This window comes from Chiloscyllium plagiosum, chromosome 9 (assembly GCF_004010195.1).
Source record: "Chiloscyllium plagiosum isolate BGI_BamShark_2017 chromosome 9, ASM401019v2, whole genome shotgun sequence".
Taxonomy (NCBI): domain Eukaryota; kingdom Metazoa; phylum Chordata; class Chondrichthyes; order Orectolobiformes; family Hemiscylliidae; genus Chiloscyllium; species Chiloscyllium plagiosum.
In genome coordinates this window covers 27,954,123-27,967,317 of record NC_057718.1, presented here as the reverse complement: position 1 = coordinate 27,967,317, position 13,195 = coordinate 27,954,123, and the positions used below count along the sequence as shown (strand labels likewise).

The window sequence follows — 13,195 nt, the reverse complement described above, 5'->3', positions numbered from 1 at the left end:
TTTTGTAATGGCAACCATACTCAGCTCAGCCCCCTGGCTCCCTTTAATTGTTGGGATATTACTCATGTCTTCCACTGTGAAGACTGACGCAAAGTACTTATTAAGTTCTCCAGCCATTTCCTTATCTCCCATCACTAGCCTTCCAGCATCAGTTTGAAGTGGCCCAATGTCTACTTTTGCCTGTCCTTTGTTTCTTATGTATTGAAAGAAACTTTTACTGTCATTTCTAATATTACTGGCTAGCCTACCTTCATATTTGATCCTCTCCTTCCTTATTTCTCTTTGTTATCCTGTTTGTTTTTGTAGCCTTCCCAATCTTCTGATTTCCCAGTGTTCTTGGCCACTTTATAGGATCTCTCCTTCTCTTTGATACATTTCTTGACTTTCTTTGTCAGCCATGGCTGTCTAATCCCTCCCCGGATAATCTTTCTTTTCTTGGGGATGAACCTCTGTACAGTGTCCTCAATTATACCTACAAACTCCTGTCATTTTTGCTCTACTGTCTTCCCTGTTAGGCTCTGCTTCCAGTCGATTTTCGTCAGTTCCTCTCTCATGCCCTCGTAATTACCTTTATTTAACTGTAACACCATTACATCTGATTTTGTCTTCTCTCTTTCAAACTGCATGTACACTGATTAACAAGCATAGAAACTAGAGCAAACTGTTTGGTCCTATGAGCCTGCTCAACCATTCAATCAGATCATGTCTGATCATCAACCTCAATGCTAGATTCCTGTTTACTCCCCATATCCTGTGATGCCTTTAAAATGCAAAATATTCACTTTTTTCAATGAATTCAGTCAATAGGTTCACTACTCTGAAGAAATTTTAGTCCCAAATGTCTACTCTGTACCTGAGACTGTGTCCCCTGATTCTAGAATCCCCAGATAAGGAAAACATCCTCATTGCATCTGAGCAGTCCAGAACAGTTAAAAGTTTTGTATGTTGCAATGAGAACCCTTCCCATCCTTCAAACCTCTAGTGAATACAGGCCAAATGAAACCAACATCTCCTCTTAAGATAGCCCTGTCATTCCCACTATAAACCTGGAGAGCTCCATTCCATGGCAAGTGCATTGTCTCTTAGGTAGGAAACCAAAACGGCACACAATTAGAGAGATGTGGTCTCACCAAAGCATCTCCTGGTAAAGAGTTTTACACTTATCAGGAAAAATGATTTTTCACTCAAAAATACAAAAACCGCAATTTTGGGGCATAGTTACATTCAGGTAATATACTGGATTAATGATTCAGCAGTCTGAAATAACCAGAAATCCCATCATGTCAACTTCCTTATCATCACTGTGGATGTTCTTCTTCCAATGAGCTGCAACAGTTCAAGTCAACAACTCACCACCACCATCATCTCTGGTCTCCCTGCTGTCGGAAGAATGCTGCCAAACTTGGAAAAGTTCAGAAAAGATTTGCAAGGTTGATACCAAGGTTGGAGGGTTGCAACCTTTAAAAGGCATCTGGATGGGTATATGAGTACGAAGGGTTTAGAGGGCCTTGGGCCAAACGCTGGCAAATGGGACTAGATTTATTTAGGATATCTAGTCAGCATGGATGAGTTGGACCGAAGGGTGTGTTTTCGTGCTGTATATCTCTATACCTCTATAATTAGAGGTGAGCAATAAACTCTGGCCAATCCCGACAAGTTGACATCTGAATGAATTTTTATAAAATCTGAATTCAGTTGTTGAAATCTACAAATAATTTGGCATCAATAATAGTAGCGGCTAAGAGCTATCGAGGAGTTCTAAAAAAACATGTTGAATACTGATATCACACTCTCAGCGACGTGGGTGATTATTTTTGACGTTCAGAAGCAGTGCATAAAGCCAACTTGTTTCAAAGATACATTTATAAGATAAGTTCTTGTTTACATGGATGTCAGTAACCCTTGGACACAGTTCTGATTAGACTAATTAGGAAAATTGGATCACGTGGAATTAAAGGTGGGCTTAGCAGTTGGAATCAAAATTGGTTTGACGATTGGAGACAGGGTGGTGATGGAGTTGTTTCTCCGATCGGAGGCCTGTGACAAATGCTGTCCCACAGGGATCAGTACTGGATCCACTTTTGTCTGTCATTTAGGTAAGAATAGAGGAAGTGTGGTAAATAAATTTGCAGATGACATCAAAATTGGTGCTATAGTCAACAGTAAAGCAGATTCTTAAAAGATTACAAAAGAGATCTTAATCAACTGGGTCAATGGGCCGAAGAGTGACAGAATTACTTTAATTTAGATAAAAGGTGAGGTATTGCATTTTGGTAAAACAAACATGGGTAGGACTTATACAATTAACAATAGGGTCCTGGATAGTGTTGTAGCACAGAGACTGAGGGTTTCAGGTATATTAATCTTTGAAATTTGCATCATAGGTAGACAGGGTGGTTAAGGCAGAGTTGAACATGCTTGCCTTCATTGCTCAGACCATTCAGTAGGAGTTGAGACATCATGTTGAGGTTGTACAGGATATTGGGAAAGCCTCTTGTGGAGTATTGTGCACAGTTATGGTCACCCTGCTATATGAAGGATATAATTAATTTGGAAATTGGAAAGATATACAAGGTCATTGTTGGAACTGGAGGGTTTGAGTTAAAGGAGAGGTTGGATAGATTGGGACTTCTTTCACTGGACCATAAGAGGTTGAGGGGTGTCCTTATAGAGATTTAAAAATCATTAATAGAAAGGGTCTTTCTCCAAGGGTGGGAGCATATTTTTAAGGTGAGAGAAAAATGACTTCAAAAGGACTAAGGGGTAATTTTTTTTGTTTTAAACAGAGTGATTTGTGTGTGGAATGAACTGCTGAGGTGATGGACACAGATAGTTACATTTAAAAGACATTTGGAAAAGTACGTGAATAGGATAGGTTTGGAGGGAAATGGGTTAAACGCAGCATGTGGGAGGAGTTTAATTTGGGAGCATGGTCAGCATGGACTAGTTGGACAAAAGGATCTGTTTCTAGTACTAGTACTCGATAACAGTTTAGACTGCAGCAATTCAAAAAGGTAACAGTCCATTATATTTTCAAGGCAACAATAAATGGGTAATAACTGCTACCTGTGCTGATATACAAACGTTTGAAACTGCAGTTTTAACACAAGTTGTAGGTAATTTTGAAACAGAAGAATGAGCATTCATATTCCACATCAGCTCAAGTTCCTATTTTTGTTCCTGTTCCAGTTTTTAAAAACTGGCACATTAGGACTATTCTTACCTCAAATAGGTATTAATGATGGATACTGCAGATGGGGGCCATCACAGATGTTATTCATCAGCATTCACCTGCAGTGAAAAAGCCAGCTTGAAATGGGACTGAAACACAACTTGCCTTGTAGAATCTGCACAGATCCCAGCGTATTTCAGAAACGAGGCGACCACATTAGACTGCACTTATTCTGCTGCTTGAATTTTCAGGCCTTCAGGAATGGAGGCCCTGAAGGGTGATAAAATGACGAATGGTATCATCAATTTCTCGTTCCAACTTCGCTATATGCATACTTAACCTGTTGCCTAGCAACAAAGCATTAGCTATACTCAGCAGGCTCAAACGGATTCTGCCAGATGCAGTAAATGAAAATGCATACATGATTTTTGATGCACCTTTACATCCATCTACTAGAAGCACATATATCAAAACAAAAACACTGGGCATAGGAGTCAGGAATAGGTTGTCCCATAGTAACATTGAACCATTAAGATGTCAGAACATCTGCACTCGCATCCTACATGTTCACCAATCCAACCAAAATGAGCCAAATTTTAAGTCCCATCTGCTCCAGAGCTGTGTCATAACACATCTGAACAGCTGATTAAAAATATGAGGAAAAGAATTTGCTAAGTCCCCACAAAACACATCCCAGTTACCAACTACGAATACAGCACTGATACTAACAGCTTCTGCCAGAAACATTAGTACCTGTAAAATGTATACAGTACTAAACTGTACCTGAACCATACAAACAACAGTACTATTAACAAAGGATGTTTAATACCAAACTGAAATATCTTTTTATCTGACAATGATGACAGGCAATTCAGAAGACAGAATATAAACAAAGAATGTCCAAAAGATTAGTACGGTATAATAAAGAGAGCTAGCTGGAAATATAGCAACAGATACTAAGAGCTTCTACAGGTATTCAAAAAAGGAAAAAGATTGAGTATTAGTCCTTTTGAGTGTCTGGGGAATTAATATTAAAATGAGGAAATGGCAGGTAAATTGAATAGATACTTTTTGTCCAACTTTACTGTAGAGGATACAAATAAAATTCCGGAAATAATTGTGAATAAAGATGTAATTCATGTTATCAGACAGAGTCAACATGGTTTTGAGAGAGGAAAATCAGGTTTGACTAATTTAAAAGCTCTTCGAGAAAGTTATAAATAATATGGATGAAGGGGGAACCAGTGGTTGGATTGAACTTCAGTATCCAGAAGGCATTTAACAACATGCAAGCAAAGGTTACTCTGTAAAGCAAGGGGTAACCGTATAGTGGGAATCATATTAGTATGAATACAAAATAGGTCAGTGAATAGGTTGAACATAACATGGGCCATTTTCAGGTTGCAGGATTTGAGAAGTGTTGTCCTACAAAAATATTGGCACCTTCAATATTTAGTATTCTTACCAATAATTTGAATGCATAGGCTGAAAGCACGTTTGGGAAATTTGATGATGATATGAAAGTAGGAAGGAGAATAAGTTGTGCGAGGGATTTGGAAAGGTAAAGTGAAGGGCAAAGATTTGCCAGATGGAGTATAATGTAGCTAAACATGAACTTGCACATTTTGGCACAGACAATAGAATTGTACACTACTAAAACAGAGAAAGAATGCAGACTCTAGAGGTACAAAGTGACATGGGGTGCCCTGGTACATGACTCACAAAGTTGGTATACACTTACAGCAAGCATTCAAAAGGAGATTAAACATTGTCATTTTTATGCCATCCCTTTTGAAATAAAAGCAGAGAGGTTTTGCTGCAGTTACATTGAGTATTGACAAGGCTACATCCGGAGCACTGTGTCCAGTTATAGTTTCCTTAAAGGATAGAAATATGTTAAATTCAGTTCAAAGAAGGTAAACATGACTGGTATCTGAGTTGGGGAGAGATTTGCTTATCTTATGAGGGTAGGTTGGACATGCTGCATCTAAGCTTTGGAGGTTAGGACCGTAACAGATCTTATTGAAACACAAGATCCTGAAAGAATTTGCTATGGTGGATGTTAAAAGGATAGTTCTCAATCTAAGTCAGACTAGAATTAGGAGATCATCTGTTTTTAAACTATCTCCCTTTTAAGGCAGATGAATTTACCCCAAGGGTCATGAATCTTTGAAACATTTCTCCAGACAGTGAAAATGGCATTAAATACTTTGTAACAGCAGTACACAGAATTACTTATTAGTCAAGAATCTAAGATTATTGGCAGTAGGTAGGAATGGAAGCTACCATCAAGTCAGCAAAGCATCTTACTCAAATGGTAGAGTAAGCTAATGGGGCTGAGTAGACCAATTTACTAGCCTAGAAAAATGAGACTACTAAATTCAACTTGTCCTCTAAAACAGTTCTGTGTAAACATTTCAACATTTAAAAATTACACCAAGTGCTACAGGAAACACTGGTGTCCAGAATATCTGTAATTGCCAGGAAAGGATTCTCAAACTGATTACCAAGCTTCTTACATTAAGTCTGTCAAAACAGGTAAGTGTATTGTCAATTGCTACAGTTAGATTTTTACAAAAAATACTTGCAGAGAAAATAGTTATATCCGCTAAACACAGCCCAATGAACAAGATACGCCACTTTGGCAAAGCATAGATACAGTTAACACCATAATTATAAAAATATGCAAATTAAGAAAACGAGCCAAAAATGTCAATTTATGCAAATTTATGGCATTTTAACATATAACTTAACAGTCAGAACTGAAGTCATCATTAATTGCCATTTTGTCTAGCTTTTATTTAGTTAGCCTGCAAACAAAGATGCAATACATGCATTTCCAAAACTACAAGATGGTTTACTTCAAGTAATTCTCCCAAGAAACTATTCTGGCAACTGAATTTCTGGAGTAATCTAATCCCAACACATTTTCTGACAAGACCTCCCAACAGCAATTTGATAACTAAAAATTCGCATTTTACAGTTCATAACATGTTACCTACAATGATTGAACACCGTCATTTCTGAAAGATCATGCAAAAATAATTTGTAAAGCATCTCAACAGCTGGTTGAGCAACAGGAAGTTTAATTTGCAGTTTTGAAACCACAATACATTTCAAAGTTATTAGCTGAAGGTTCAGCAAAAAAGTATTTTGAAAAAACTAACCAAGGAAATACTGGTCCCTTAAGTACAAGTGGACTTATATAACACCTCATCAGGCCTACAGGACAACCAAAGCACTCTGCAATCAATTTATGAGGATCAATCAATTATAATAGCCAAGATGTAAATGCTAGCTCCTAAGAATGGCAATCAAATAAAGCCCAGTTGATCAATATTTTGAAACCAATGGCTAAGGACCTCACCAAAAATATTGGAGAACTCCATATTCCTCTTCAAATAATGCCAGGAGATTCTGAATGCCCACTCAATTACACGTACATGACTGCTGCCTAATGTCACAATGTGAAAAAACACAATAGCCCTCACCTAATTGTGCACTTAAATACCAGCCAAAATAACATGCTTAAATCTTGGAGTAAATGGGCTCTTGTGGCACAATGATAGCGTCCCGATCCTGAAGGTAGAAAGCCTAGGTTCATTTCCCACCTGTTCCAGAGGTGGTAATGACATCTTTTAACAGGTGATTAGATGACACAAGCAGGATTTGACTTTGTAAATTTACTGAATAGTCAGGTTAACACTAGAAATCAAATATGCAAATGCAAGTACAAATGTAACCAGGTTTACTTTTCAATGTGACAAAAATAGCAGCCACAACATGAAATATACTTCATTGATTGCAGTACAATACACTAGATGCTGAACACTAATAATAAAAATTTTACCACGTAAGAATACCACAGTGGAGAGGTGCACAATCCAGAACACCCCAAGTTCAACTGGTTGTCTGTGCTGATTCAGCAAGTCTCAATCATCGAACTAACTGGGGTGCATTAATTGGTCTCAGTAATCAGTGGGTGCTCATACATATGGATATAAAGCACAAACAGTAACAAGTTTGGTTGTATTGCTCTCCAGTTGTATAGCCTGCCAGGACATAAATAGTGAGGAACAATCACCCATTTAGGGGCAGTCATGTAACTATTCATGGCAGCTGCAGAGTTTACGATATTAAATTAGTAACTAATAGGTTCCAAGTTTAATTCACACCATGACACGCGGAACAGAATTTTAAAAGCTTTGTTGTTCAGGAGCTAGCAACAGAAAATAAGCATGAAAATAGTATAAACAACAATACACAAGAATGGGCCATTTATAGATCTTGCAGCCGTCAGCAAACATATTGGCCAATGAGCACAGACATTGCTCATAGCTAACCACAGTGTACTAGCAAGCAGAAATTTCAAGTTTTTCCTCCTTCTCCTTTATGGCAAATGACTGCTATTAAAATACAAACCGAGTTTGCATTCAGCAATGAAATGGTCTTGCTACAGTAGTCATTTACTTTGACCTTTGAGTATAGAAGTTGGGGTATGTTCAGCTTTTACAGGATGTTGATGAGGCCACTGCTGGAGCACTGTGTTCAGTTATGGTCGCCCTGTTCTTGGAAGGATATTACTAAATTGAAGAGGGTGCAGAAAGGTTTGACCAGCTTGTTGTCATGAACAGAGGGCACAAAAGATAAAAATAGATCACGACCCTTTCTTCACTGGGGCATAGGAAGTTGAGGGGTTACCTTATTAATGTTTATAAAATCACGTGGGGCACAGACAAGATGATTAGCCAGGTCTTTTCCCTAGGTTAGGTTCTTTTTCATGAGATTCTTACACACTTGATGCCAACTTCTGTGAACAGTCAAAATTTACTAAGCAAGTACAAGCTTTGGAGGAACCCCAAACACTCCTCGCAATGCTTGCAAAGCCATGTCAAGAGATCTCCCTTAACAAAGGGACCAGTTCTTCCTTTATACAAAATTTTTCATCACAATCAGTAATGCTAACAAGACAACCCCCAGCCACCCCCCATAGTCACATGCCACTCAAGACACAATGCAATGATTTGATTATTTCCAGAAATAATGTGACTTAGATAATTCCTCAATGGCGAGATTTGATGTAAATCTTTTTTTGTAAACTGCAGGATGTGGTTAGAATTTTAACTACAATGTTCTTATTGATTCTGAATAGCAGAAGCTGGCTATGTGAACAGCTGGAGATGGCAAAGTAATGTTTTTTGACATTCAACCTGCAAGGCACCTAAGGAATGATCTAAATCACTGTTTATGGAAATAATCAAATCACTACATTGTGTCTTGAGTGGCATGTGACAATGGGGGAGTGGCAAGAAAAAGAACCTAACATTTGGTGGCAGCAGTGGGATTCCAACATATACAGAGCTTCAAGGCAGACTGAATAAGTGATTGCCTGAATGCCGGTTGCGAGAGATGGATGGGCCCATGAGGTAAGATTTACCTTGATCTCTCTCCTTAACCTACCACTCAGTCAACGCCTTGTCCCCTGGGACTCTGTGGTGACAGAATCTGAGGTAACATCCGCACTTGCACACCAATGAGTTCACTGTCAGAATTGTAAGTTCACTGGAATGTTCATACAGACGCTAAATAGGATCTGTATACTATTTGCTAGTCAGCTTTTCAAATTAACTCTTGCTTAAATGAACTTTTCTTGCTCAAAATGTAAAAGCTTACTAAGAAGCCTGTGGCAAATCTAGCCCTGTCTCCAACTCATTGGCCAACAATGCAACCCAGTTACCAAATCTGTCCTTGAGACAGAGATCATTTTCCTAGATGGAACTGTTGAATCTCTTTGCTCTAGATAGAATAATTTCAATCAACATAAATTTCAATGATCAACACAATCAACATATGGATTTTCTCTAAAACATAGTACTATACCTGTGTATTCCAAAATTCTAGTCGGAATGAATGCTGCAACTTCAAACTAAAAACAACTGTCCACCATAGTGGCCACAATCTGCTGTAGAGGGACATATAAGCATGTCCAGTCAGTTAGAAATTCTGTTCTCATTTCTCAGCTTACCCTGTGGACGGCAATGATAATGCTGATGAATGTCAAGGGGAACTAGTTAGATTCTTGTTGAAAATTATCACCTGACAAATGGAGCGATGTGAATTGTCACTCATCAGCCAAAGCCTAGTACTTCTGAAGTTACGATGGAAGCAAGGTCATTGGGTAAGCAGTTGAACATAGTTGGGTCAATGATGCTGCCCTGAGGACCATTGAAAAGGGCTGAAATGATTTACCTCTAACAACCACAACCATGCTGCTCTGTGTTAGGTTTGGTCTAGCCATTGCACAGATTGATCCCCCTTGCCAATGCCCTAATTCTCCTTTCCTATCTCCCTAATTCCAAATGTCTTCAATTTATCTATGACTCAAAAATGCCACCTGAAGTCAAGGTCACTCTGACTTCACCTTAGAATTTGGAAAGATCATTTCTTTTTGCTCATGTTTGAACCATGATTTCTGGAGCCGAGCAATTTTTACGATGATACTTTTTCTCAAGTTATCTGCACAAGCTACACATTAATTAAAATGAATGCATAAACTTTGCTGTTTTGTCTGTAAATTATGGGATCAATAGAAATACAAATAGGTCTTAGTGTTAACTTAACCCAGGAAGTTATGACCAAAGTTTATACAATTAATGCCATGAGGTTCAATGCAGAGAAGTGGGAGGTTATCCAGTTTGGTCAGAAGAACATTAGAAGACAATATAGAGGACACAATTCGAAAGAGGGTGCAGGAGCAGAGAGATTAAGGTGTATATATGCACAGACCATTGAAGGTGGCAAGGCAGGTGAAGACAGCAGTTAGTAAAGGTGGCACGGTGGGTCAGTGGGGGTCACAGCACCAGGGTCCCAAGTTCAGTTCCAGCCTTGGATGAGGTGTGTGTGGAGTTTGCACATTCTCCCAGCGTCTGTGTGGGTTTCCTCCGGGTGCTCCGGTTTCCTCCCACAGCCCAAAAATGTGCAGGTTAGGTGAATTGGCCATGCTAAATTGCCAATAGTGTTAGGTGCATTAGTCAGAGGGAAGTGGGTCTGGGTGGGTTACTCTTCAGAGGGTCTGTGTGAACTTGTTGGGCTGAAGAGCCTGTTTCCACATTGTAGGGAATCTAATCTAAAGCCTTCAATATCCTCAGCTTTGTTAACAGGTGCATCGAGCACAAGAGCAAATAGGCAATATCACACTTTTACAAGATACTTGTAAAACCTCAGCTTGAGTAATGCGTACAGTTATGGGTACCATAGGAAGGATGTGAATATATTGGAGAGAGTACAGAAGTGATTTACAAGAATGGTTTTAGCAATGAGAAATTTCAGTTATATGGGTAAACTGAAGAAGTCGTACTGCTCTCCATGTGGGGGAAAATTGAGAAGAAATTTGATGGAGGTTTTCAAATTATGAGTGGGATAGACAGAGTATCTGGAAGCTGTTCCTGCTAATAAAAAAAACTAAAAGGACAGATTAAAAGGGACGTGCAAAGGCAGCAAGGGTGAAGTGGTAAAAAGCAATGGAATGTATTGCAGGAAATGTGGTGGAGGGCAGGTTCAATTGAGGTATTCAAGAGGACACTGGAGAATTATCTGGATAGAAATGTTCTGCATGAATATGGTGAAATGGCACTCGGTAACTCAACCAGTGTCGATATGATGGGCTAAAAGGTTTCCTTCTGCACAGTAACAATTCCATGATTCTGTGACTGAGAAAACTGATCTCTGAGGTGACTTTTGAATAATATGCTGCCTTTTACTTCATGTGTTGCTAACATTCTGATAATCTGAAAGTTGTCAGCTATTATGAAACTCACAGGAAGCTTGGTTCTGCAAAGACAATTCTCTTAAGAAATGAAATAATGGCAACTTAATTAAATTTTTGTACATCTACAGGCTAACTAGCTGAAATCTTTTTTAAAAATCTGTTGAAAGTATGTTGGATAAAACAAATAAATCATTTCCAAGTCAATCCCACAAAACATTTGACCACTGAGTATTAAGTGATTCTGAAGATCAAACTATTGGTACAGGAGAGCAAAATGTAAAAGCTAATCATGAAAACAAATGAATGGAAGGTTTTTTCCTGAAAATGCTATCTCTAGATAACACTTAAACACATAATTAGAAATGAAGCAAAAAAAAGTTCACGTTCAGTAGGAGGGAAACTTCAGTTGAGTACAGAAGACTAAGTGAGTGAACTGGAAACTTGATTCAAGTGGGAATTCAATGCAAAAGGGGGACAGAGGTGCCTTAACTAAGGGTTACTGCAAAGAAATGCTCCAGAACAAGAGGTAACTGGGAGAAGTTAAAAAGACTTGGATTGAGGCACATACTTACAATAAGAACAGTAGCACAGCATCATCACAAACCACAACATTACACAAGTGCAGGGAAAGAAGCAAACTTGCAAGACATGAATATTTATCGTCTTTAGATAAAAGAGCTTTCTTTACTTAAAAACAGCTGGCTAATTGTAAGATTAATGTTAGTGATTTTACTGCATATTTTTTATAAAGTATAAAGAGCAGGGAATCTAGAGTTACTAATTTACAAATTAATGTTAAAGTGATAGTGATGGCAGGATGAAAGACGTGGGGCTGCAAATGTGGATGCTACAAGACATCAAGGTGATCCAAAACGAACACATCTCTATTAAGTGTTTGCAGCTTCAGAAACTTCTGATCCAAACTAAGGAGGTGGAGTCTCAGCTGTAGACATTGCTCACAGCAGGGAAGGGGAAGGTTACATAGATACTTTACTCCAGAGGGATGGTCACACAATTCAGACCAGGTAATTCAAATCTGGCCTGTAATTAAGGAGATGCGAGAGACACTTCAGGTTATGCAAGTCTGAGGATGCGGGGGATTGCATTTGAAATGTCTTGGCCCCTACAACTGACCTATAGATACGAGGTTCTTGGAAGCAGTGCGGAGAAAAGTGGGACTGCAAGAAGGCATTCAAGTTGGGGTGGGGAGTGGGGATAATTAGTTAGGTAGTAGTGGCAGAGACAGTATAATTACAGGGACTGTTAATACTCTCTGCAGTCAGTCTGAAGTCTGTGTTACCTGCCCAGAGCCAATGTTAAGAACATCTCCCCAGAGTTGGAGAAGAACTTGGAGAGGTAGGGGAGGGATCTAGTAGTCATCATCCATGTTGGTACTGGTGACACTGACAGGACGAGAAAAGAGGTTCTGCATTAAGCGCCTAACTGTTCAGAGTCAGAGTCATGCAGAAACAGACCCTTTAGTCCATCTCATCCATGCCGACCAAGTTATCAAAACTTGACGACTGCCATGTCCCTCCAAAACCTTCCTATTTATGTATCTATCCAAATGCCTTTTAAATGTTCTAACTGTACCTACATCTACCACATCCGCTGGCAGTTTATTCCACATACAAACTACCCTGTGTGAAAAACGTGTTCCTCAGGTGCCTCACTCTAGGACCAGTGCCATGGCACATCCAACAACTGGGCCTTTAGAAAGGACTTTGAACTAATTTGGAGAGAGTTGAGAGAGAAAACTTTGGGAGGGGGAAAACAGACTTCCAAAGCAAGACATACAACAGCATTACAGTCAACATGGATTTAGTAAGGGGAGATCGTGCCTGACAAACTTGTTAGAATTCTTTGAAAAGGTGACAAGTAGGTTAGACCAGGGAAACCCAGTTGATGTGGTCTATCTAGACTGCCACAAGGCCTTTGATAAGGTGCCACATGGGAGGCTGCTGAGCAAGGTGAGGGCCCATGGTGTTCGAGGTGAGCTACTGGTATGGATTGAGGATTGGCTGTCTGACAGAAGGCAGAGAGTTGGGATAAAAGGTTCTTTTGTGGAATGGCAGCCGGTGACAAGCGGTGTCCCGCAGGGTTCAGTGTTGGAGCTGCAGCTGTTCACATTATATATTAATGATCTGGATGAAGGGACGGGGGGCATTCTAGCGAAGTTTGCCGATGATACGAAGTTAGGTGGACAGGCAGGTAGTACTGAGGAAGTGGGGAGGCTGCAGAAGGATCTAGACAGT

The 13,195-nt window shown here is 39.4% G+C and overlaps 1 protein-coding gene across 2 annotated transcripts in view; it reads right to left on the bottom strand.

The window, feature by feature from the left end:
- The window catches only part of fbxo11b (F-box protein 11b), a 153,951-nt gene that overhangs the window by 106,603 nt on the left and 34,153 nt on the right, over nucleotides 1–13,195 (bottom strand). The window contains exon 2 of one of the 2 annotated variants that reach the window (XM_043695620.1): nucleotides 3,338–3,442. The exons of the other annotated variant lie outside the window; for it this stretch is intronic. The gene's annotated coding sequence lies outside the window, so the exon portion shown is untranslated. The remainder of the gene's footprint in view (nucleotides 1–3,337; nucleotides 3,443–13,195) is intronic. 2 annotated transcript variants of the gene reach the window in all.